This window comes from Hyaena hyaena, unplaced genomic scaffold, assembly GCF_003009895.1.
Source record: "Hyaena hyaena isolate Hyena2069 unplaced genomic scaffold, ASM300989v1 scaffold_56, whole genome shotgun sequence".
Classification (NCBI taxonomy): domain Eukaryota; kingdom Metazoa; phylum Chordata; class Mammalia; order Carnivora; family Hyaenidae; genus Hyaena; species Hyaena hyaena.
In genome coordinates, this window is record NW_024080688.1 from 2,298,686 (window position 1) to 2,322,045 (window position 23,360).

The following is a 23,360-nucleotide window of genomic DNA, read 5'->3' on the forward strand; positions in this document are numbered from 1 at the left end:
GGAGGGGCAGACAGAGAGGGAGACACAGAGTCTGAAACAGTCCCCAGGCTCTGAGCTATCAGCACGGAGCCCAACGTGGGGCTCGAACCCACGAACCGTGAGATCATGACCTGAGCTGAAGTCGGACGCTCAGCGGACTGAGCCAGCCAGGCGCCCCCTAGCACTTTCTTATTTTTTATTTTTATTTTTTAAACACAATTTATTGTCAAGTTGGCTAACATACAGTGTATACAGTGTGTTCTTGGCTTCAGAAGCAGATTCGCAAAGCACCCTCAGGGAGATGCCAGTCTAACCTGAGAGCCTATCTTCACACAGAAAGCACTAATCACAGAAGGAGGGTCAGAAGTTGCTGTGTAGGGTTAACACAAACTCAACTTTTAAAACCCAGTGTTGGGGCGCCTGGGTGGCTCAGTCGGTTAAGCGTCCAGCTTCAGCTCAGGTCATGATCTCACGGTTCGTGGGTTCGAGGCCCGCGTCGGGCTCTGTGCTGACAGCTAGCTCAGAGTGTGGAGTCTGTTTCAGATTCTGTATCTCCCTCTCTCTCTGACCCTCCCCTGCTCATGCTCTCTCTCTCTCTCTCTCTCTCTCTCTCTCTCAAAAACAAATAAAACATTAAAAAATTTTTAAAAATTAAATTATTTTAAAACCCCCCCAAAAAACCCAGTGGGGTCTGTTTTGGAACATGACAAAATGATTCCCAATTTCTTGGGGGAAAAGAAATCCATATAATATTTTATTTGTTAACTGGTTCACTTTGTAGACATTTATGAGTTGCCAGAGTGTGGTAAATCCGTTCATTCTTTCGGACTTCATGATTTACTTATCACTCACAGTGATGCTGTAGGTTAATATGGACACTAACCCCACCGTATAGTTGAGGGGATGGAGGGAAAGACGAGGGGGTATGATTTGCCCCAGACACACTCTGGAACATGGTGGAGCCGGAATCGAACCTACATCGTCTGGTCCCGGAATCTTTGATCTTCCCCTACGCTGAGTTCCTATTCATTTATAGGACTGAATTCACATAGACAGCCACATTTTATCTCTTTCTGTAACACATGAACTGGTTTCCAAGAGATTGTGATGATCTGATTTAAATGCAGAGTTCAGGTGAATTCAGGTTTCCCCCCAGTTTGTTCTGGGGGGCTCGTGGGAGGTGCCTCAAAGAGCTAAGACCATCCTTCCCCAGGGAGGCGGAAACTGGGTCCGCCACAGGCCCACGTCAGGCCCACTGGTGTGGATCCACTGCTCAGGCAGTCAGGTGCCGCAGACGGAGGAAAGAAAACAAGGCTCGTGCATGGGCTCGGGGCCAACAGTCGCATGGGCAGATGTCCCAGGCCACACGTGTGGGCTGGCGAGGGACGGTGTTTCACGTAGGGCAGGGAGAGCAACGGTACGGACGTATTTAACGACGGTTTTCTCCAGGAACACAGAAAAGCCAGCTAGTAAATAAACGAAGTTCTCAGAAAGGATAAGCCGAGCAAAAATTGCCTAGAAAAGTTTAAAAGAGAAAAAGAAAAAGAAAAGGGAGGCAGGGGAAAACAGACAACTTTACCAGCTATTAAGACGTTCAGGACACAGGTACTCATCAGAGCGGCTCGGTACCAGCTTGCCCGCTCTCCCCCACGTGCCGGGTGCCCGGCTGGCGTGTGCCCACCATTTCCTGCCATGATCCTGTCTGATGTTGGCCGCTAGAATCAGCAGAAAGTCTAACACCAGAACAGAGCTGATGCCCCACATAGGAAACCGCGTGCAGGGCGTCCCTGGGAGGTGCCCGAGGCTGCGGCTCTGCCTCTGACCAAACAGGGTGCTTTGGTATCTGACAGAGGTGGCACACAGGTGGGGAAAGGAAGACAGGTGGAGTAAACAGGATGGGGGCAGCCGGGGAAACGTGGGAAAGGGAAGTTAAGTCAGACCTTTATCTCACCCTCCAACTCAAAGAGCTTAGGGAAGGATGGTTTGGCGTGAAATATGAAACCATTCAAATAATGACAACCAAAACTCTTGTTTTCCTAAGGCGGATAATGGAGAGAATAGTAAGGATCTCATAGCATTGTTACGGGGATTAAGAGAAATGATTCAAATTAGGGCAGCGCCTGGCACTTCCGTAAGAGAGGAGTGAGGGACGAGTGGGTAGAGAAGTTTGCCCGAATCTGGCTACCCGCAGTGGGACGGGGGAGGGGTGCATCAGCAGGTGGGGTGTGGCCCCAGGTTCTAATTTGGGGATTCCAAGTAAATGGGCATCCCAGAGAGGGAAAGCCTCTCCCACCAGCTGGGCGATAAATGGTCCGTGGAGGCAGGACCCTCATCTGCGGGCCCCAGGGAATAATAATTCATGGCGAACACACTGTCTGAAGCCATGGCAATTTTAGCAGCAGGAGGAACTCCAAGAGCTCCCAGGCATCAGACCCTTGCCCGAGGCTGGGCTCCGTCCATCCAGGACCCCGGTTGCAAGAACCCTACCCAGTGTCCAAGGCTAGGCGTCCCCGCAGGACTCAGGACAGCTGGCTTCACGGCCTCGGAACCCCTACCCGAGGCAGCCTGAACCCCCCCTCCCGCTGCAGGAAAGTCCCACGCCAGACAGAGGTGACATCGGCTGTCCTCCCCACCCCTTCTCCTCAGCTTCCACCCTCTGGGTCCTCACTGGTGAGTTCACCAGACTCTTCACAAGAACACCACCCAGCTTGCGCAATCTCTTCCAGAGAAGTGAACCGGTGCAAACACTGCCCACCTCGGTTCATGAGGCCCATGTAAGCTTGATACCAAAGCCTGACAAGTAAGCACCAGAAAGGAAAATCACAAGTGGATCTCACACATGAAAACACGATGCTAAAGTCCTCAATAACAAAAAGGGGAGAGGGAATAATCCAGCAACAAAAATACTATAAGACGACCCAAGTTGGGTTTACTCCAGAAATACAAAAACCACGGGGATTACCATGTTAACAGGCTGAAAGGAAAATCGTGTGACTATCTGAGCAGATGTGGAAAAAAACATCTGTCAAAAACTCTGCTTCCATTTATGACCAAAGAAGAAGAAGACAAAGCCAAAGAAAAGAAAAGAAAAAAAACACATGTGGCAAAGTAGGGACAGAAAGGAGCTTCTTTCATCCGATAAAAATTATCTACCAAAACCCTAGACTAAATGTTATCTCTAATTGTCAGATGTGGACGGCTCTTCCATATGAGTTAAAAGAGGCAAGATGCCCAGTATCCTCTCTTTAATTCATTCTTATACTGAAGTCTTAAGAGCTGGAAGGCAAGGAGAGAAGAAAAAGAAAAAAGAAAAGGCCCTGGAAGGATTGGAAAGGAAGAGAAACTGTTATCTGCACCCCCTACAATTCTATACACCCTTTTCCCCAAAGAGTCGACACATACATCTTTTTAATTAGTACGAGAGTGTAGCAAGATTTCTAGATGCAAAACCAGTTGATACAAGATGCAAACATATTTTTCCAAAATGTAACCAAGAGAATATTAATTTAAAAAATATGCATATATGTAATTTATAATAGCGTGCAAGACCACCAAGGGACAGTTAAGAAACTATACTGTAAGGAATTAAAGCTAACCTACATAATGAAGAGAGATACCATGTTCATGGAAGACTAAGACCTTCCCACCCCCCATGGAGCAAAGAGAGCTCAGCAGTAATAGGTAGCAGGCGAGACTGAACGGGGCTTCTTTTCCACTTCCGAGTTATTAAGGGGGTCAATGGATATAGAAGCACTTTACAGAGTGATATACAAAATACAGGGATTCTTATGACTAACATTATTGCCTCTTATTCGTCTGAGTGTGGAGGAAAAGCTCTCCCTCCCAGATAAGGGCAGCCTCTGCTCATCGATTTGTCATTAAGGGCATTGCTGAGTGCTTACTCTGTTACATTTCCTCATTCAGTCCTCACAGCAACCTACGAGGTGGGGGCTATATTAACTCCATTTTACAGATGAGAAAGCTGAGGCTCAATCAAGCAACCTGTCATTCATATATCCATTTATTCATTCACTGGATACTCACAAACCCCTTCTATGCACCAGGAGCTGTGAGTTCCATGGTGAATAACACAGACACGGTCCCTGCTCTATCACAACGGACAGCAGGGAGACAGCCAAAAGCCATACCGCAACTAACGAGCTGGCAGAACCAAGATTCAAACTCAGGTATGCTGAACACCAGAGTCCGTGCTTGTAACCACTCCCTGGAGATGCCTTCCCCAATCTCCTCTTCTCTCTGTGGTGATGTAACGATTTCTAACATCCACTCTGCTGTCAGAGGCAAGTTTCAATGGGCCTTGCTATGCAAGCTGCTACACAAATTGAGAGCTGTCAGCTTCGATCCCCGCTCACGTGACCCTCCTGCATTATCACTGCAGAATTACAGCAGGGAAGATGAATGCATAAAAGAGGAGAGGCATCCTGGCCCTCCACCCCCCGCCCCCCCCCCCCCCCCCCCCCCCCCCCCCCACGGCATCAGTGCGCTGAGTCCTCTGCCACCATTAACGGCAGGAGTGAGTTACTTATAAATAAGGTACGGGAGCTTTATTATCATTATATCTCGAGACTCAGAAATGCTCAGCGTCACTGTGAAAGGGAGGGCGGCAGGTGACGGGGGCTTGAATGGTTCTCTGCCAGGTACATCTTTCAGATAAAACGTCTTGGATCAGGAGCAATTACAGCTAATGCTTGGCCTGAATGCTAATGAGAATTACTGACAATTGTGCGTAATCCTTTGCCATTTACACTATCTGCTTTTTTCCTTCCTTTCTCCGCTTTTCCATCTTGGCATTAATCCTGAGAACCAGACACTGGGAAATAGGATTAAAGGCCATTTTGCAGATGAAAAGATTGATGCTCAAGGTCACTCAGCTCAAAGGTCCAGGGCTGGAGCTCTAACCCTGAGGTTTGTTTTGTTTTTGTTTTTGTTTTTGTTTTGCCTCACCTTTCTATCTTTAAGGGGGAAAATGTGGGGGACTCTGGATGTGTCCACCCCACTTACCTGGAAGATACACAAAACATCCCAAGGCAGGAGGACAAGCTTGAATGGTGTGTTCTGTTGAGGCCTTTGCCTTGGTGAGGACAGTAGGGGGGAGACCTTATGAAGTGAACTTCAAACCTACCCTCTGCCATCCCATAATCACCAAGAGGCTCACGGTTGGGCCTGAGAAGTACTGTGCAGAGAGAATTTAAGACAGGAAAAGACAGGAAGGATAGGAAGAACTTTTGTCCCACCCACACACACACCAGAAAACTGCCCCAAACGCACGGCCCACAGAATGAAGCCAGAGCATGAAGTTCAAGCTACTGCTAGAAGTGCATTTCACCCTAACAGTGATAATCACGGGGACACTCAGCATGTGCCGAGTCCCTAGCAGAGTGCCGGAAGTTTCAATAAGTGTGTCCCGAGACATGTGGAGGCCACACTTCTGGCACAACACACTTACATCTCGCACTTGACAGACGAGAAAGCAAGAGGCGTGCACCGGTGAGGCAGCTTGCGGACAGCAGAGCCAGGACCCAGAGCCGGGCCTGTTTGACTCGAATACTAACACTCACGACAACCAACGTTTAAGCAGCACGTTTATGTACTACGTGGCACCACTTAAGTGCTTCGTGCATATGAACACAATTCTTTCAGCAACCCAGTGAGGAAGGTGCTGTGAATATTCCTATTCTAGAAATGGGGAAACTGAGGAACACAGCGGCGGAGCAACTGGCCCAAGGCCACAGGGCTCATAAACAGCGCTGGAATTTAAGCCAGCCCTAGGAGCCACACATCTACTCTGTTTGCTACGCCTCCTCTTTGTTCTGCAAAGGCCACTCCATTTCCACCAGGCACAGCTCCTCCGTGAAAAGGAAAGTGCAACCATGAAATTCTGAGAGACCTCAAGGGCAGGAGGTTCACATACAAGTTCTTCCTTCCTTGGACACTTGAGGGCCAGGAGGGCGCACTCGCAGCCCAGGACCGCCCAAACCCCTCCAGGCTGCAGGCTCCTTTGCGGGCTGCTGCAGTCTCCACCCAGCTCTGAAATCACAGCCTGGGAGTGCTGGGAAGTGCCTCAGAAGGATGCTGCATGACACTGGAAAATGGTACCAGGCTTTCCCTGCCCTCGCCACAGATGCCCCCTCCACCAGGGGAAATACCGCTTGACAGAGCCAGGTAGCCTCAGGTGGCCTCCGGCTTACAGGAGGGTCCAGCAAGTCCTGAATCGCCTTCGTGTATTTAGATGGGCTTGGCAGGCATTTCTGTGAATCATAACCCACTCAGTAGCAGGCCTCCTCCGGGACACCCATCAGAAACAAAGGAGAATGGTGTACAGGCATTGAGGACCCCGTTCTTCACCTCTGCTGCTGCCAGCCATGAGAAGGAGGGACCTAAAGGTCCTATCTGCAGCCTGAGTTTCACTGATAACCTGGAAGGAGTCAGGTAAGACTTGCGTTCAAATCCCAGCTCTGCCATGGACGAGCTGGGCAACCTCAGGCAAGTTACTCAACCTCTCGGAGGTCAACAGAGTGTCTGCTCAGTGAGGCTGGTAGTAATCGTAGCCACCTTGTAAGGATGCACTGAACCAAACGGGATAATGCATAATGACAGTTGGCGCTCTCTCTCCTCCTCTCTCAGTCCATGCTCGTTCCTGACTGCTAAGAATGGGGATGCATCAGGCCCCCACCTCCCCTCTCTTTCCTGTTCTGGAAGTACACTCCGGCTGTGCTCCGCTCACAGTGGCCCACCCCTCATCAAAGGAGTTCCCCAGCACCTGCCAGCCAGCCCGGGAAAAGCTCTGTGCTTTTCAGAGCTGAGGAGGGAGCCCCCTGCTGGAGGACAGCGACCCTGCCTGGCGCATCTCTGCACTACCAGCCGCCAGGCGGAGCAGACACCTTAAAGAGATCAAGGGATTGGAAGGGGGGTCTTCTGAGCGGCGTGGGGGGTGGGTCTGAGGGGGGTCACCACCTAGGGGCAGAAAGCGACATCCGTAAAGAACTGCTGCTCTCCAGTTCCTGCTGCTGACTTCCCTGGCTCCTTCCAGAAAAATCTAGAGCAACTTCCAGAATTTGGTCCCCTCTCATTCTTGCGCTGAAAGGGCAGCCCCTCGGCGCTTCGGCCACCAAGATGCAGTAATGGCCACCCATTTTGCCAAAGAGCCTCCGCTCGGTACAACGAGGAGGTGGTCCGTCCCTCCTGGGCTTGCAGCCTAGCTTCAGAACGCCTCCGGCCGTGGTCTCCATGCTTCCCATACCGGCCCCTGATGACGCTGAACCAGGGGCTTGCCCGCGTGTGGTTAAGCGGTTTGGGTCAGGCCTACCGGGGCTCCAAACCTTTGGCTCTGTCGCCCTCCTTGGCACAACTTTCCCTCGCTAAGCCTCAGTTTTCTCCCCTGTAGAATGGGTGCAATAACACCCGGTTCCCGGCGTTTCAGGGAGAATCCCAACAGGTAACGGATACCCAGCGCCCGGCACAGATAACGTCCTCAGCAGATGGGCTGGGACTGCAGCTAGCATCGAACTCGGCGCTAGGGGCAGCTCCGGAAAAGCCGGGGTCTCGCCCTCTGCGCCCCGGCACCCGGCGGGGGACGCTCGGGCGCGCACCCTGGCGAACCCCGGGGAAGCCACAGGTGTCTGCGCGTCGGGGCGCGGCGCTAGAACGGAGTACGCGCGAGGGTGTGCCGCGCAGCGAGCCGCGCCGCGGGACCCGCCCCGAGCCGCCGGGGTCCCCGGGGCCCCCAAGCGCGCCCGCCCCGCGCCCGCCGGCTCCCGGGGTCCCTGCTGCCCCGCAGGGACGCCCGGACCCCCGCGGCCAGCGCACAGCCTGGCCCCGCCGCTGCGGCCCCGCCGCGGCCCCTGCCCGCGCTCCGCTCTGACTCACCGGCGCCGGCTCCGGGGAAAGTTTGGTGGCGCGGCGGGCGCGGCGGCCAGGCTGCTCGGCGCTCTGCGGCGGCGGCGGCGGCGGGGGCGCGGACTGCGGAGGCGGGGCTCCGGGGGCGGAGCCGCGCCGAGGGGGGCCGGCCGCGGAGGGAGGCGGGGACCCGGGCCCGCCGGCCTGCAGCGCCCCCGCCTCCGGCTCCGCGCTCCCGGGGCCGCCCCCTCCCCGGGAGGGGGCGCGAGGGGCCGCCGGGGCCTCGGCGCGGACGCCCTCTCGCACCCCCTGCCGCGCACCCCAGCCCCGGGCTCCGCGCAGCGTGACGGCCCCTCCTGGGGTTTGGAGAGAAAGGTGACGGGAGGGTCAGCACCCCGGCGAGAGCGCCCCGCCGCCCACACTCACCTGAGGGCGCGCGGGCGGGAATGGGTAAGTCCAGATAAAGCGGCGGAGCTAGAAAGTCAGAGACGAGATGATGTTTGGCAAAGTCAACGACGGACTGAACGATAGACGTCTAGTGATGCCCCCACCTCCACGTAACCCTGCAGGAGAGGCCCGCGTGGAAACAGGGCAGAGCCAGGCAGATGGAGAAACTCTTAAGATTGACAGGGACGCTACCCTAGAGGTTTCACCGGGAACTAGAGACCCCCCCGCCCCCGCCCCCAGGTCTAGAACGCCACACCCCTCGTCTATTTCTCCCTACCCCCTCCAGATGAGCTCAAGTTTCAAAATTAAGATGTGTTTCCGGTAGTATCCTGTGCTAGAGTGAACCTCGAGTTGGGACCAGGGGAGACTGCCAGGGAGGGGGTGCAGGGTGATTTTCCTGCAGGGCCCCCCGGAGGCTCTGCCCAGTGACTCTGGGAGCTCGAGAATTCCCACCGGCTGCCCTCAGGTCCAGAGCTGGGGAAGAGAGTTGCCGTTTTCTTTTCCTCAGTACCGGGGAAACTCCACTTGAACCTCTAAGCAGCTGTGGCCTCATATCTTATCTCAGCACGTTAGAAGAGACACCCAAGTTCAGAGGGAGAGAAGGAAAGAATTGTGTTGGGGGGGGGGCGGATAGGATGTGGCTTGGGGGCATGGTGGGGTTTTAGCTTCCTCTGAGTAGAAGGTAATTCCACGCAGAGGCTGTGGGATCACATAAAGCAAGTTGGAGACCCAGCTCCACAAGCGGAATGTGGCATGTGAATGATCCCTCTTCCTGGCCTCAGGGTCCATATGTGCAAAATGAGGGTTAATAAAAACAGCTGTCATAGCGCCACTACCCTTCTAAATGCTACAGGCGGCTCATTTAATCCTCACGGCACTCTGAATAAGTAGGAGCCATTATTAGTCCTATTTCACAGAGGAGGAAACTGAGGTACAGAGAGGTCAAGTAACATCCTCAAGGCTGCACAGCTAGTGTGGAATCCACTCTATGCAACCTGGTTACCAGCGCCAGGGTCATAGTTACTGGACTGTAATCTTCATCTCCCTGGGGCTTCTGGGAATTCCTATGGAGTCATTTACATAAAGGACTTAGCAAGTCCTCCATACATGGTAGCTCATAGACCACGGAGCCTGTCTGCAAGTAGGGATTAAAGCGTTGATGGTGATGCCCAGAGACAGGAGACTGGGTTCGAGAGAGCTGACAAGCCATGTTACCGTCCTGGGTACCAGTTCTGACCTTCATGAATCAGAGAGGCAAGGGAATCCCCATTTGTTCCTCTGATGAGACTTCTGTTCATTAGCTTACCCCTCAACTAGGACTCACTCTGAATCCACAGTAAGCCCCCTCCCATTCCCCGGTGGGTCTCCAGGGCTGGCATATTTTACACTTTACCAGACTCATGCCCCTTTCGGAACTGGGTCAGCACTTGGGGTGGCGACTGTTACAAACTCTAAGGGAAATGCAATCCACCCCCTGCAGCTGTGGGGCTGACAGAAGTAATGTCTTCTGGAAATGTTTGGGTCCACTTCCATCCCCTCTCCTTTCTGCAATTCAGCAAGAGCCGGATTATTTGGAATTCCTCTCCAGAGTTTCACTTCCTGGGCTGGTGTTAGGCCTACTGAGCCCATAGTGATCACCACTTTTAGAAACATCAGCATTTTAGAAAGAGTATGTCAGACATTATTTGAAGCCCCTGGTGAGCAGGGTGTGTGTTGCTTGTTTTGATGTGGCGTTTGGAACTGATAGGTCATAACTCAGGCCACATCCTGGGTGTGTGAGACAAAGGCGGGTAACCAACTTACTAATAACATACAGGCAGCAGAAGAAAAGGAATAGTAAGCTCTTTGTCATGCTTACCATGTGCCAGGCTCTAAGATCGTTAGACATAATCTAATATGCCTACTCCTCACAACAATTCTGTTAGGAAGATACTGTTAACTTCCTATTGTGCAGATGAGAAAACTGAGGCACAAATTGGGGAAGAGACTAGTTCAGCGTAAACAGCTAGTAAGTCATTCCAAGATCAGACTGTTAGGAAGAAGCTGACCTGGTCTGGAACCTAGATGGGTCTGGCTCCACCAGCCTGTTCCTCTTCTGTGCTTTGTGGAAGAAATCTGGAAAAGGGGAACTCGATGAGCCCCTGAGCAGAGATTAGAGGCGTGGATTAAGAAGGGGTAGATGAGGGGCGCCTGGGTGGCTCAGTCAGTTAAGCGTCCGACTTCGGCTCAGGTCATGATCTCAGGGTTCGTGGGTTCGAGCCCCATGTCAGGCCCTGTGCTGCCAGCTCAGAGCCTGGAGCCTGTTTCGGATTCTGTGTCTCCCTCTCTCTCTGACCCTCCCCTGTTCACGCTGTCTCTCTCTCTCTCAGGAATAAATAAAACATTTAAAAAAAAGGGGGGTAGATGAAAAATATCTGTTCTACCACTTATTAGTTCATTGCATACGTTGCTTCTCCGAGCCTCAATGACCTCATCTGTTAGGTGAGAATAACGATAGCCGGGTCATATCCAGGATTTTAATGATGGTTTTTTTGGTTACCGGTAACACCAGGTTCAGCCAAAAAGAGTTCTGAACTGAACATTTTAAGAAGACATTTTGGAGTCAGACATAGTTATGCCAGAAGCATAAAGGAAGTTGTCATGAATCTGTTTCTTGACTGTTTTCTTTTGTGTCTGTTTTATTAGCAGGCTGAGTCTTTCCACAGGGAAGCAGAAATGGCCAATTAAGCCACCTCAAGGCAGAGAGATCCCTACCTTAAAACTTGCAGCAAAAATCCCAGGGCTGAACCCCATTGGCCTGGATTGGGTCACATGTCCAGCCCTGAACCTATCACAACTGCTCTGATTGGCTAAGCCTGAGTTGCACTTCGATAGCTAGAGTCAGGAAGTGGGGTCAGCCCCTCCTGAGTGACAAGAACGAGGATTGTGGGGGGGATGGTTCCCTACGAGCAAATCGGGGTGCTCTTAGCAGAATAACGGGCCATTGGTGGTGGGCAGGCACAGAACACGCTCACAGAACCCATGTCCCTTGAACTGAAGCAAATCCCCATCAAAGTCACGGCTGAGAAATGTTAGACCTCTCACTAACCAAAGGAGCTTTCTTTGCATTTGCACAGGGGACAGTAGAAATCACAAAGCCTTTAAGGCTCAGAGGAAATGAACGCCACTTATGCTGGGCTCCCAGTCTGTGCAACAAGCTATGGGCTGGGAGGCCTGGGAAGAATGCCCGGTCCAGCTCTCCACACCCACCACGTTATGAACTCAGCTATTTCCTCTGGGGACTCTGCACTCTGGGTGCTGAGAGCTGAATGTGGTGATTTTTCAGATAGCTGCCCAAAGAAGGCAAGATGGCCCTTCTCCTGTTATATTTCCTGCTCAGTTTGTGAGAACAGATGTTAGCTCTTCAGGGCCAAAGCGGGCCACATAGCAACATGTTATTTAGAGTTCTCGAAATTGACCCTTTCAACTTGGCCCTGATGCAGTTCCAGAGTTTCTGACCTTGGGCAGTTACTGTGACTTCTCCACTCTAAATGGCGTTAGACTGGCATGCCACGAAGCTTATCTAGTTAAAGGAAAGTAAGCAAGAGTGGCAGATGTCAAGCTGGAATACGACCTACCCCATCCTTCCCCACGTACGTGAAGCACGTGGTTAGGAGTCCACACTGCTGGTGGAGAGTGAACTGATACAGGCTTCCTGGAGGGCACTTTGGAACCAAACGTTGAGGACTTAAAAAAACGTTCGGTCAAGGGACGCCTGGGTGGCTCGGTTGAGGGTCTGACTCTTGATTTCCACTCAGGTCATGAGCTCACAATTCGTGAGTCTGAGCCACACGCCAGGCACTGTGCTGACGGTGTAAGAGCTTGGGTGGGATTCTGTACCCCCCCACCTCTGCCTCTCTCTCTGTCTCTCAAAATAAATAAACATTTAAAAAAAGTTCAGTCTATGCGTGAAATAAGTCAGTCAGACAAGGATAGATATCATATGTTTTCACTCATACATGGATCTTGAGAAACTTAACACAAGACCATGGGGGAAGGGATGGGGGGAAACAGTTACTGAGAGGGAGGGAGGCAAACCATAGGAGACTCTTAAATACAGAGAAGAAACTGAGGGTGGACGGGGTGGGGGTGGGGAAGAGGGAAAATGGGTGATGCGCATCGATGAGGGCATTTGTTGGGATGAGCACTGGGTGTTGTATGCAGGCCAATTTGACAATAAATTACATTAATAAATAGATAGATAGATAAAAATAAATAAATAATAAAATTTGAAAGTTCAGTCTATTTTCCCAGACCCCGTTTTTCCCGAGAAAATAATCATTTGTATGTCACCAAGATATATATAAAGATGTTCAGTGCAGTGTTGCATATAATAGGAAAAGATTGAAAATAATCCGAGGAAGTGCTAACTGAAGGGAACTGGTTAGATAAATTATGGTATTATATCGAAAGAATGGACTCTTCTACAACTGTTAAGGTAATAATAGAGACTATGGAATTATGTGAAAATGGGTTATGATTTGAATGTTAAGTTACAAGGGCAAGTTACAAAGGACTCGGTGTGCATAAACTCATTTTGCGAAAAAAATATACCTATTTGTGTAAAAAAAAAAAAAAACCCTAACGTAGTTGCATTAGGCATTGTGGGAAAGAGAGGGAAATTTATAGGTGTTTTTGGTGTTTATTTATCTGTATTACCTAATATTTCTTTAGTAAATTTGTATTACTTTGGTAATTAGGGAAAATGCCCAAATAACTGTTATTATAAAAGGATTTGTGTTTGGTTTCCTTTTAGAAAAGCACTTTCATTTATTAAAAGATCACAAACCAGAGGTGAGATTAAATTGACCTATCTCCCTTTCTCTCTGTCTCTCTGTCTCTCTGGCTAGGACGTGCGGAGACGAATGGGGAGCTCAAGCCTGGCCGTGGCAGCAAAGCTGCAGAGAGGGCAGTGCACAGACCGAGAACTCTATGCACGGAAAATGTCTGAGCTCCGATGAATGTCCATTATGCTCCAGGACACGTATGGCCTAGAAATGAGTCCAGCATAACCTCTTTTTGCCCTCGAGTCCTGTACGACTGCTTCTGCTTCTCCATCTAGTTACCTAGGAATTGGCTAGGAATTACCTAGCCCTGGGGGAAATCACACGGCAGGCGGGGCTCCCCTCCATGTGTTTCTCTTCACTCTGGGATCTTGATCCTTGAGGTCTTGGCTTCCTGGAGTGCTCTCTGATGCCTCCTAACAGGTTTTCATGTTCTTTTTAACAGTTCTAGCCAGGATTTCTAGTTGTTTATTGAGAGGATTGCTCTCCACAAGCTAGTTTGTGTTGAGCAGAAGCAGAAGTTGGGTCATATGTTATTTAAGTGAAAATGGCTGGTTGTGCAATGTATGCACAGTGGGATTCTATTCATATGCAGAACATGCATATGTGTTTATGCAGAAGAAATAGTGAAAGATGGAAAGCTACATACAGCAACCATCTCGAGCTGGGTCTTCATTTTTTAATGTTTAGCTGGTATTTTTCACATTTTATACAGCGGACTCTGACAATGTCTAATCTGGGAGTGACTTTTGAGGTCGTTTATACCCGTTTTAAAAATGTGGAAACTAGGTCAAGAATATTTAAATGCATTTCAATTGAACAATTATTGGAGGCTTGCTGCGAGCAGAGAACCATGTTAGGGGCCCCTGGGGCATCCAAAGAAACGTAACACCTTAGTCACATATTTCTCCATCTCAAATGTCTCCACATGTACTTGACTTTGGGCTGTGAGGGTGAAGACGACAAGAATCTGCCCTCAAGATAATCCAGCTGTGCAGAAAGATGGCCAAAGAAACCATCCTAGGTGTGATGTGGTAAACGCTAAAGCAGTGATGTCTCAGAGACTGTGCTTTGCCTCTCAACAACCTTTCTTTCAATATCAGACTAAAAGATTAGATTTCCCAGCCTCCCTTGCAGCAAGGTGTGGTCATGTAACTAAATTTTGGCTAATGATATGTAAGAGGAAATGTTGCGGGGATTACTGGGAAGTCTTCTTAAAAGGAACAAGCAAATCATCCTTTCCTTTTTTTCTGCTACTTGGAATGTAGATGCAATGCCTGGAGCTTCAGCAGCCATTTTGACCTATAACGTCACCTTGGGAAGGGAGTTCCATACTCAGATGGTGGAGCAGATAAAATAGCCTCAGTCACTGCCACCGTGGAGCTGCTATATCAGCTCAGCATTATTTGTCTCCATACTTCTTTCACATGAAAAAGAAACATTTTGCCTATCACCCCATTATTTTGGATCTTCTCTTTCATACAGATAAACTAATCCTAACACACAAATCCTAAAAATAAAGTGCAATGGGAGTAAAGGAAAGGAGGAATGTATAATTATACTTTTGAGCATCAAGGCAGTCAGAGGATGTGTAAAGGGTATGAAGAGTTCACCAGTGGGATGGGCAGGGATTAAGAAGGAAGAGAGTTTCAGGCAGACCATGCAGGGAGCATGGGCACCGGGCTGGAAATGGGCAATGGAACGGGCTGGAGATGGGCACATATGGGTTGGAATCAATCAGCCTGGACTGAAATCTGTCACAATCTTTAGCAAGTCACCTCATTGCTCTATGCCTCAGTTTCCCCATCTATAAGATGAGAGTAATAGTAGTATTAACCTCAGTGGGTTGTAGTGAGGATAACGTGAGTTAATACATGAAAACTGCTAAGAACAGTGCTCAGTAAATGTTATCTGTAAAATGAGGTGATCATAGTCTAACCTCATAGGGGGACCAATGTGTATGACATGGCGGAGGGCTTTGTACAGAGGATGGGCACAACTACGTAGCTGTCTTCCTCTTCCCTTCCCTCAAGAAGCTTACAATCAGCATTTAACAAATCTTCACTGAGTCCCTACTCTGTGCTGGGCCCTGGCACAGGTTGTTGCTGATTCCAGGACAAATCAGACCTTATTCCTGACCTCCAGCTGCTTAGTCTCAAGAAGATGAAAGGAAAATAAAGACACAAACATAATACAGTGGGAAGAGTACAGCAGTGGTCCAATTTCCGTTCACGAACTCAGGTGAGCAAGAAAGGTAACTTTAGTTTTTACTCAGTGAGCTCAGTCTCTGCTCTGATCTCCCATTTTGGGTAGAAATCCTTAATCTCAGGTAAATTGTTTTTTTTCTATTTGTCTGGGGGTAGTAGGTCAGTTCGAGAGCTGCTACGGGAACCCCCAGGGCGCATCATCACTTATCCAGTCTGGCGTCTGTTAAGACGTTGTTGTTCTGGGGAGCCTGGGGGGCTCAGCCGGTTAAGCATCCAACTTCGGCTCAGGTCATGATCTTGCAGTCCGTGAGTTCAAGCCCCATGTCGGGCTCTGTGCTGACAGCTCAGAGCCTGAAGCCTCCTGATTCTGTGTCTCCCTCCTCTCTGCCCCTCCCCCATTCATTCTCTGTCTCTCTCTGTCTCAAAAGTAAATAAACATTTAAAAAATTTTTTTTAAAAAGACATCGTTGTTCCTGTTTGAGGAGAGGTCACCACCTGCACAGGGCGCTGCTAAGTTATCTCTCTTCCTACATCTCATTTCCTCTCTCAGCTGCTCCCGGGGTCCTTCCACGAGCCCAGGACCCATCGCTCGGCTTCCAGGGCCCCTGGGGTGCAGAGAACTCTGCTAGACATTTGAGATTCTTCTGCCGGCCAAACACAGCCACTTGTCTGTGAGCACAGGCTTTTCTACATTCAGTTTCTTTGAAGGTATCTGGAGATTCTAGGGCCTTACTCCAAGCCGGGGCACGTCCAGAGAAGGGGCCAGTTCCAGTGTCCCTGCCCCAGGACCTTGGACCATCCACCTCCCCCTTTGCTGCTCCTCCAGCTCTCTCTCCTCCCCTTGTCTGTGTCCACCTTTTAGGAGAAAAAGGTAAGTGATTCGGCCAGAAAAATCCAGTTTATTAGAAAGAGCAGAAGAACTGCAGTTCAGGACAAGCAAGCTATAACGGACCATAAGCAAATCCCCAGAACAAAGGAGGAGAGTGTTCTTTATAGAGGAAAAAATGGAGCTGGGTGGGGTGGTTTTGAACCAAAGTTCATTGGAGGGAAATGAGAGTTTGAAGCAGGGAGGGGTGGGGGGCTTCTCGTAGGCTGCGGGCGAGGGCAGCTTGCCTTTGTCCACCCAGAGGAAAGCTTTCTTCTCCCTGCCAGGCTACGCAAGCTTCAACCATGGCTTCCCTACTTCAATTCTTAGTTAGCTTTCCATAACACATTTTCACATCTGGAAACTCTTATCTAGTTTCAGGGAGGGGGAGCCTTGTTCCTAAATGTCCTTCATTTTCCCATATTCATCATGTCATCGGTATACAACAACCTTTTCCTGTTGGCTCTCGAGACCTGAGAATTTAGAAACTCAAAAGCTAAGAAAAGATTGTTTTGTTTTGTTTTGTTTCAGCAGGGCCAGAAAAGGAAAGTAGCCTTGAGACAATATCTTAAGATAAGATTTCCAGGTAAAAGAAATTAGCAAGAATAAAAAACAACCCAAGGAGCTTTCCCCACCATCAGAACAGCTGAAATTAAGACAAGTGACAACATCAAGTGTTGGCCAGGATGTGGAGCCCCTGGAACTCTCATACGTGCCTGGTGGAGATGCAAAATGGGACAGGTACTTTGAAAAACTGCTTGGCAACTTTAATAAACATAGATCTGCCTTATGATCCAGAAATTCTACTCATAGGTGTGTCTCCATACCTACGGAGAAATGACATGTCCACAAAAATCGTATGTAAATCTTAACAGCTTTGTTCATAATAGTCCAAACTGGGTGACCACCTATCTACTCAAAAAAGAGCTTGAATAAACAGTGTGGTAAATTCATAGTATGAGATACCACATGACAATCAAAGTGGATGAATGATGGCCGCAGAGGACAAAAGTGATCATGTTGAATAAGAGACCAAATGCAAAAAAAAAAAAAAAAGGTGAATATTATATAATTCTACTTATATGAAAGTCAGTAACTGGCAGAACTCGTCTATGATTTTAGAAGTGGTTACCTCTCATGGGGCGCCTGGGTGGCTTAGTCGGTTAAGCGTCCGACTTTCGCTTAGGTCATGATCTCGCGGTTCGTGGGTTCGAGCCCCGCGTCGGGCTCTGTGCTTACTGCCAGCTCAGAGCCTAGAGCCAATTTCAGAGTCTGAATCTCCCTCTCTCTCTGACCCTCCCCTGCTCACGCTGTCTCTCTCTCTCTCCTAGAAATAAAATTTTAAAATATTAAAAAAAAAAAAGTGGTTACCTCTGGGGAGAGATGGGGAGCTGTTATTGACCTAGAAGGGGCACTGGAAGCAGGTGCTAGAACAATTCTACACTTTGTTCTTTGGGATGTGACACAGGTGTATACATAGGTAAAATTTTTAAATTCTTTTTAATGCTTATTTATTTTTGATAGAGAGCGCAAGCATGAATGAAGGAAGGACAGAGAGAGAGAGAGAGAGAAACACAGAATCCGAAGCAGCTCCAGGCTCTGAGCGTCAGCATAGAGCCCGATTCAGGGCTCGAACCTGTGAACTGCAAGATCATGACCTGAGCCAGAGTCAGATCCTTAACCAGTTGAGCCGCTCAGGAGCCCCATTTTTTTAAAAAATTTTTTAATGTTTATTTTTGAGAAAGAGTGCACAAGCAAGGGTATGGGTAAAAAGTTTAATATTTGTGCATTTTACTATATGTAAATTATACCTGTTTTTAAATCTCATTTTGTTTTTTTTTGAAGGGAGTAAGATAATAAGTTGTGGTTTTTGTTTTTTTTTTTTTTTACAAATAGTTTATTGTCAGGTTAGTTTCCATATAACACCCAGTGCTCATCCCCACAAGTGCCCCCCTCCATGCCCATTAAAATCTCATTTTAATTAAGAAACACACAGGCTAATATTTCAAAAGTAATATGGTACCCTCGGTGCTATGAAGAGGTAAGCACATAGCAGTCTGTGAGAGCCCAGGAAGGGCATTAACCGCACTGTGTGCGGGGTGGGTGTGGGGATGGAGAAGGCCCCAAGGAAGGCTTCTGGGACAAGTGATGGCTCAATTGAACTTCAAAAGATTGGAACTGAAGGTTAAGCAGAAGATGTCAATAAGGGCATTCCAGGCGCAAGGAACAGCGTGCAAAGGCACTGTGAGTTCCAAGAGAATTTGGCGGGGGCAGCGGTGGGGGAGGTGAGGCTGCAGGTGGATGCAGCAGTCGGATCTGGCTGAGCCTTATAAGCCGGAGGGGAGCTCAGAAGAGAGGTCCTGACACGCTGTGGTCAGATTTGGACTTTAGAAGAGCTCTTGTAGGAGGAAGGAAGGACAGTGGTAGAGAGGGGGTTGCAATAAGTCAAGAGCTGGGGGTATGTGGTCTGAGCTCTGGCAAGGGAAACGGGGGTTGGGGTTCAGAGAAGAGCTTCCAGGGGTTGAGAAGGAAGGCTTTGGCCACTGGTAATGCTGGGGGGGAGGGGAAATCGTTCTGGAGACTGTCAGGATCTCGCCTTTCACAGGGTGGAGCCACGTGCTGAGAAAAAGGTGGGAGGAGCTAACGTGTTGAGTGGTTGGCGTGGCCAGCTCCTGTTTCCCCCTTTCTCTTGCGACAGAACCCCGCTTTTCCTGCAGAGACCGAGTTCCCTCCTAACCTCTGGCCGTGCACCTAAAGTGGGGGGGGAGGGGGAGGCTCCACCTCTCGGCTGTAGGACATGTGACCCTGGCCAATCAGCATGTCCCGGCTCTCTGGTGGAATGCAGTGATTGGCTCAGGGATTGGCACGTGACCAAGATTGATCCAATGAGAGTTAGCCCTGGAAATTCTGCTGGAATTCTCGCAAATAATCCTGTCTTCTCTTCTGGGGTTGCTGAGCTGGTGAGACAGAAGTGCCGGCGGTGTGGACGGCAATCCTTGCCACCAAGGAGGGGAAAGGCTGCCTGAGAATAAAGCCAGCCCTTGAGTAAACAGAGCCAAAAGCAAGAGAGCCCTTTTCCTGATGATATTGCTTGGGCTCCTAGATTCAGCCATGTCTGAAGACTAACCTATACTTTTCACTTTTGTGAAACAGTGGCTTCTCTTCTTGGGGTAATTCTACTTGAGTTGGGCTTTTGGTCACTTTTAGCTGAAATATTTCACATGACTATAGGCTCTCCTGAAAAGCTTGATATAGGTGTAGAGCTTCTGTTACGGATGACGGAAACGTTCTAGAAATGGGTAGTGGTGATGTTTGCACAACACTCTACATGTGCTTAATGCCACCGAACTGTACACTTAAAAATGATTAAAATGGTAAATTTTAGGTAGTGTGTATTTCACCACCATAAAAAAAGTTAATAAAAACTTTTTAAAGACTATATTAGAGAGACAAGGAACCCTCTCCCCACACAATAGGTAGAGCGCCCTTTTGATAGACATTAGATCATTCTTATTGAAAATCATCCAAAGGCTTCCTACCTCACTTAAAATTCAGCACACACATCTCTCTGAGGTCTGCAAGTGTCCCCATCATCTGCTCTTGCGCCCCTCTGTCCTCATCAGCTGCCCTCCTCTCTGGGCTCACCGTTCTCCAGCCACTGTAGTCCTTGATGCAGGCAAACACGGCCATCTCTTGTCTTGGGGCCTCTGTACTTGATGGTCCCTCTGCCTGGGACCCTCATCCTCTCCCCCAAGCCCCACAATCTTTCCATGGTCACCTCACCATCGTTCAGTCTATACTCAGTTCCCGTCCTTTGGAGAAGCCTCCCTTGGATGAAGTAGCCCCCCCCCACCCCCCACCCCCGGCCTATCACTTCACCCTTCATGGTCCTCATGGCTTTCCCAAGTGGTTTTCTCTTTGTTGGTTTGTTTATTGTCTCTCAGCCTGCATTTCAATGTGAGGAGCTGGAGGGTAGGAACTCTATCTTGTTCCTCACTGTGTCCCCAGCACTTAGACCAGTATATGGTCCATAGTATGTGCTTGATAAATAGCACTGAATGAACTATTTGCACAGGTAAGTTCCCTACAGGCAATTCTGGAATGGAGCTTAGAGAGGAGGAAGGGACTTATCAAAAAGGCTGACAAATCACTGACAAATCAGTGTCAAAGACCCAGACCCAGGACTCCTGGTTTCACATTCAGTTCATTTTCTAGAATTCTCCACCGCTTCTTTCTGCCAAAAGAGTTGTGAGGCTTCAGTGATTTTCCCTTCTGATGCAAGTATCCCAGGACAGAAAGAACCATGAATGAGAAGCCAGAGGACTTGGGAGCTAGATCTAGCTCTGCCATCCACACGCCCTCTAGACTGGGTCTCCTCAAGGACAGGGGCACTGCCGGCATCTAGTGCACTCATAGTATGTGGGTGCTGAGATGACGTTTGCTAACCGAGTACGTGATTGTTTGCATGAAGAAAATGGACGTCAACCAAGGGTAGTGGTCAAGATCTTGTAGTCTGAGCTAGACAGACTTGAATTCAAGTCCTGGCTAAGCCAGTTTCTAGTTGTTGGGCACCTGATCTCACATGAAGAATATCTTCTGAGTCTCCAAGATGGGTCCCAATAACACTCACCTCCTAGTATTTATGTTTGTCTGTAGCCCATATTAAATAAGGGTTGGCCTTCATTGACCCATAGAATCTGCCAGAGTGCCAGTGTGTGACTTCTGAATCTAGATCATAAAAGGTATTGTAGCTTCCTCCTTTGACTCTTGGATGGTTCACCAGGTAAGCCAGCTACCATGTTGTGAGGACGCTCAAGGAATCCTGTGGGAAGGCCCATTTGGAGATGAACCAAGGCCCCCACCCACCCACCCCAACAGCCAGCACCAATTTTGGGGGCATGTGAGTGAGCCACTAGGAACTATATCCTTAAGCCCAGTCAACGTTGCAGATGATTAAAGCCTCAGCCTCATAAGAAACCTTGGGATAGAATTGCCCATCCAAGGCACTCCTGAATTCTTCATCCACTAAAACCACGAGCGAGAACACATGATTATTGATGTTTTGAGTCACTAAGTGTCGGGGTGATTTATTACACAGGAGTCGGTAACCAATACATTATATTTATCTTTATCACTGACATTTATTGAGAGCTTACCATGTGGTTTTTCATTTAACTCTCCCAGGAATGCTAGGAGATAGGTATTCTTATCCTTGTTTTACAGACAAGAAAACCGAGGTGTAGGGTAGTGAAGGGTCTCCCTGTAGAGCACTTAAGGACCGTATGGTCAGGCCTGAGAGTCAGAAACTCAAATATGTATGCCCCAAGGGCAATGGGGCTCTAAGATCCCTGGAGGGAGAGAGGAATTTTGGATTCTGGTTCCTGGTAGTTTCTCATAGTTTGAGAGAACATTCAAGAGCAGCAGACACATCGTCTGCCCTTGAGCACCAGACCGGAGGTTATATGCTTATGAACAATGTATGGTATTCCCTTGCCAAGAAACACACACATGCTTATACAGGATTGATGAAAAATAATAACCCTTCATAAAGGCCTGGCACATTGCATATAAAGCCTTAAACCTTCAGAATATCATGGACTCTCACCTGGCAAATAAGCACGGATTTATGCATTGAGTGTTTGTGTCTCCCCTCTCTTGACCGAATTTGTGTGTTGAAGCCCTAGCCTCTTAGAGGTGGGGCTTTTGTGAGGTCATTTGGGTTAGATGAGGTCTTGGCCATGGAGCCTCATGAGGGGATTCGTAGCCTTGTAAGAAGAGACCCCAAGGAGAATTTTGTCTCTCTCTTCTCTCCCTCCCTCCCTCCTTTCTCCTTCTCCTCTTCATCAACTTCTTCTTCCTCTGCCTCCTCCTTTTCTCTCTCTTTCTTTCTATGCACAAACCCAGAGAAAAGGTCATGTGAGGAGAGCAGGAAGATGGCTTATCTATACACCAGGAAGAGAGCTCTCACCAGAACCCGACCACACTGGCACCCTGAGCTCAGCCTTCCAGCCTCCAGAATGGTGAGAAAATAAATTTATGTTGTTTAAGCCATACTGTTCAGGGTATTTCATGGCAGCCTGAGCACTCTAAGACACATGGCAATGTACATTTTACAGATGGGAACACTGAGGCCAGGAGAAGGTTAAATGATTCTCGACGAGTCACATAGGTTTTCAACGGCAGAGCCCGGGTTAAGACCTGGCAATTGGGTGTCTTTATAAGTGCAAAGGGCTGATGGGAGGTCAGTGGGGGGGACTCTCTAGGGGAGGTTCCAGGAAGCGGTGAACAGGGAGCAGGGTTCTGAAGTGGGAAGGTGGCCTGGTGGAGAGGAGGGCCTGAAGGTGCAGGGGGAGCCCCTGGGAGGCTCCTGTGAAGGCAAAAAGGGAGCATAACTGGAATGGAAAGATTGAGCAAGTCTGGGTGTGTGGCAGAGGCTTGGCTGAAGAATTTGAGTGTTAGATAAAATTGCAGCCATCGGGTTGTGCAGAGTGAAAGATCTTGGAGGTGGGGCCAAGGTCAACCGCAGTGCCTACAGCGGGAAGAAGGGTGTATTTTGCTTCTTGGGTGGTTTTAGTATATTCACACTATTTTGCAACCACCGCCAACACCTACCATTACCCCAAAACACAACCCCACATCTCCCAATTCCCCCTTCCCCTATTCCTTGGCAACCGCTAATCCGCTTTCTGTCTCTATAGATTTCTGCACTTTCGTATACATGGAATCAACCCTACCACACATTGTCTAACGTGACCACCTTCTTTCACTTAGCATGACGCCTTCAAGGTTTATCTCTGCTGCAGCGGTACTTCTTTCCTTTTCATGGCTGAATGACATTCTACTGGATGGATATTCCACACTTTTCTGTATCCATTCATAAGTCGGTGGATACTGGGTTGTTGCTTCTTTGGGGGCTGTTACGAATAATGCTGCAATGAACATTCTTGTGGAAGTTTCTGTGTGATTATATGTGTTTTGTTCTCTTGCGTACGCTTCTGGAAATGGAGCTGCTGGGTCATAGAGTAAGGCTATGCCTAACTTCCGGGGAGCCACCCAATGGCTTTCCAGAGCAGCTGCGCCATTTTCCACTCCCATCAGCGATGTTCCAAAATCTCCATATCCTTGCCAACACTTGTTGTCTTGTTTTTTATACAGCCATCCTAGTGGGTGTGAAATGATACC

General features: G+C 49.0%; 1 protein-coding gene and 1 long non-coding RNA gene across 3 annotated transcripts in view; one reads left to right on the forward strand and one right to left on the reverse strand.

The window, feature by feature from the left end:
* The window catches only part of HRH1 (histamine receptor H1), a 78,888-nt gene extending 70,960 nt beyond the window's left edge, over positions 1–7,928 (reverse strand). The window contains exon 1 of the mRNA XM_039231275.1: positions 7,867–7,928. The gene's annotated coding sequence lies outside the window, so the exon portion shown is untranslated. The remainder of the gene's footprint in view (positions 1–7,866) is intronic.
* An 8,793-nt stretch (positions 7,929–16,721) lies between these two features.
* Positions 16,722–23,121, forward strand: LOC120231333. Of its 2 annotated transcripts, none has more exons than XR_005528306.1 (3): positions 16,722–16,919; positions 22,083–22,198; positions 22,877–23,121. It is a non-coding gene; the product is annotated as an uncharacterized LOC120231333 (long non-coding RNA). The 2 variants fall into 2 exon arrangements; XR_005528305.1 differs by lacking the exon at positions 16,722–16,919 and adding an exon at positions 19,136–19,348.
* The last annotated feature ends 239 nt before the right edge of the window (positions 23,122–23,360 follow it).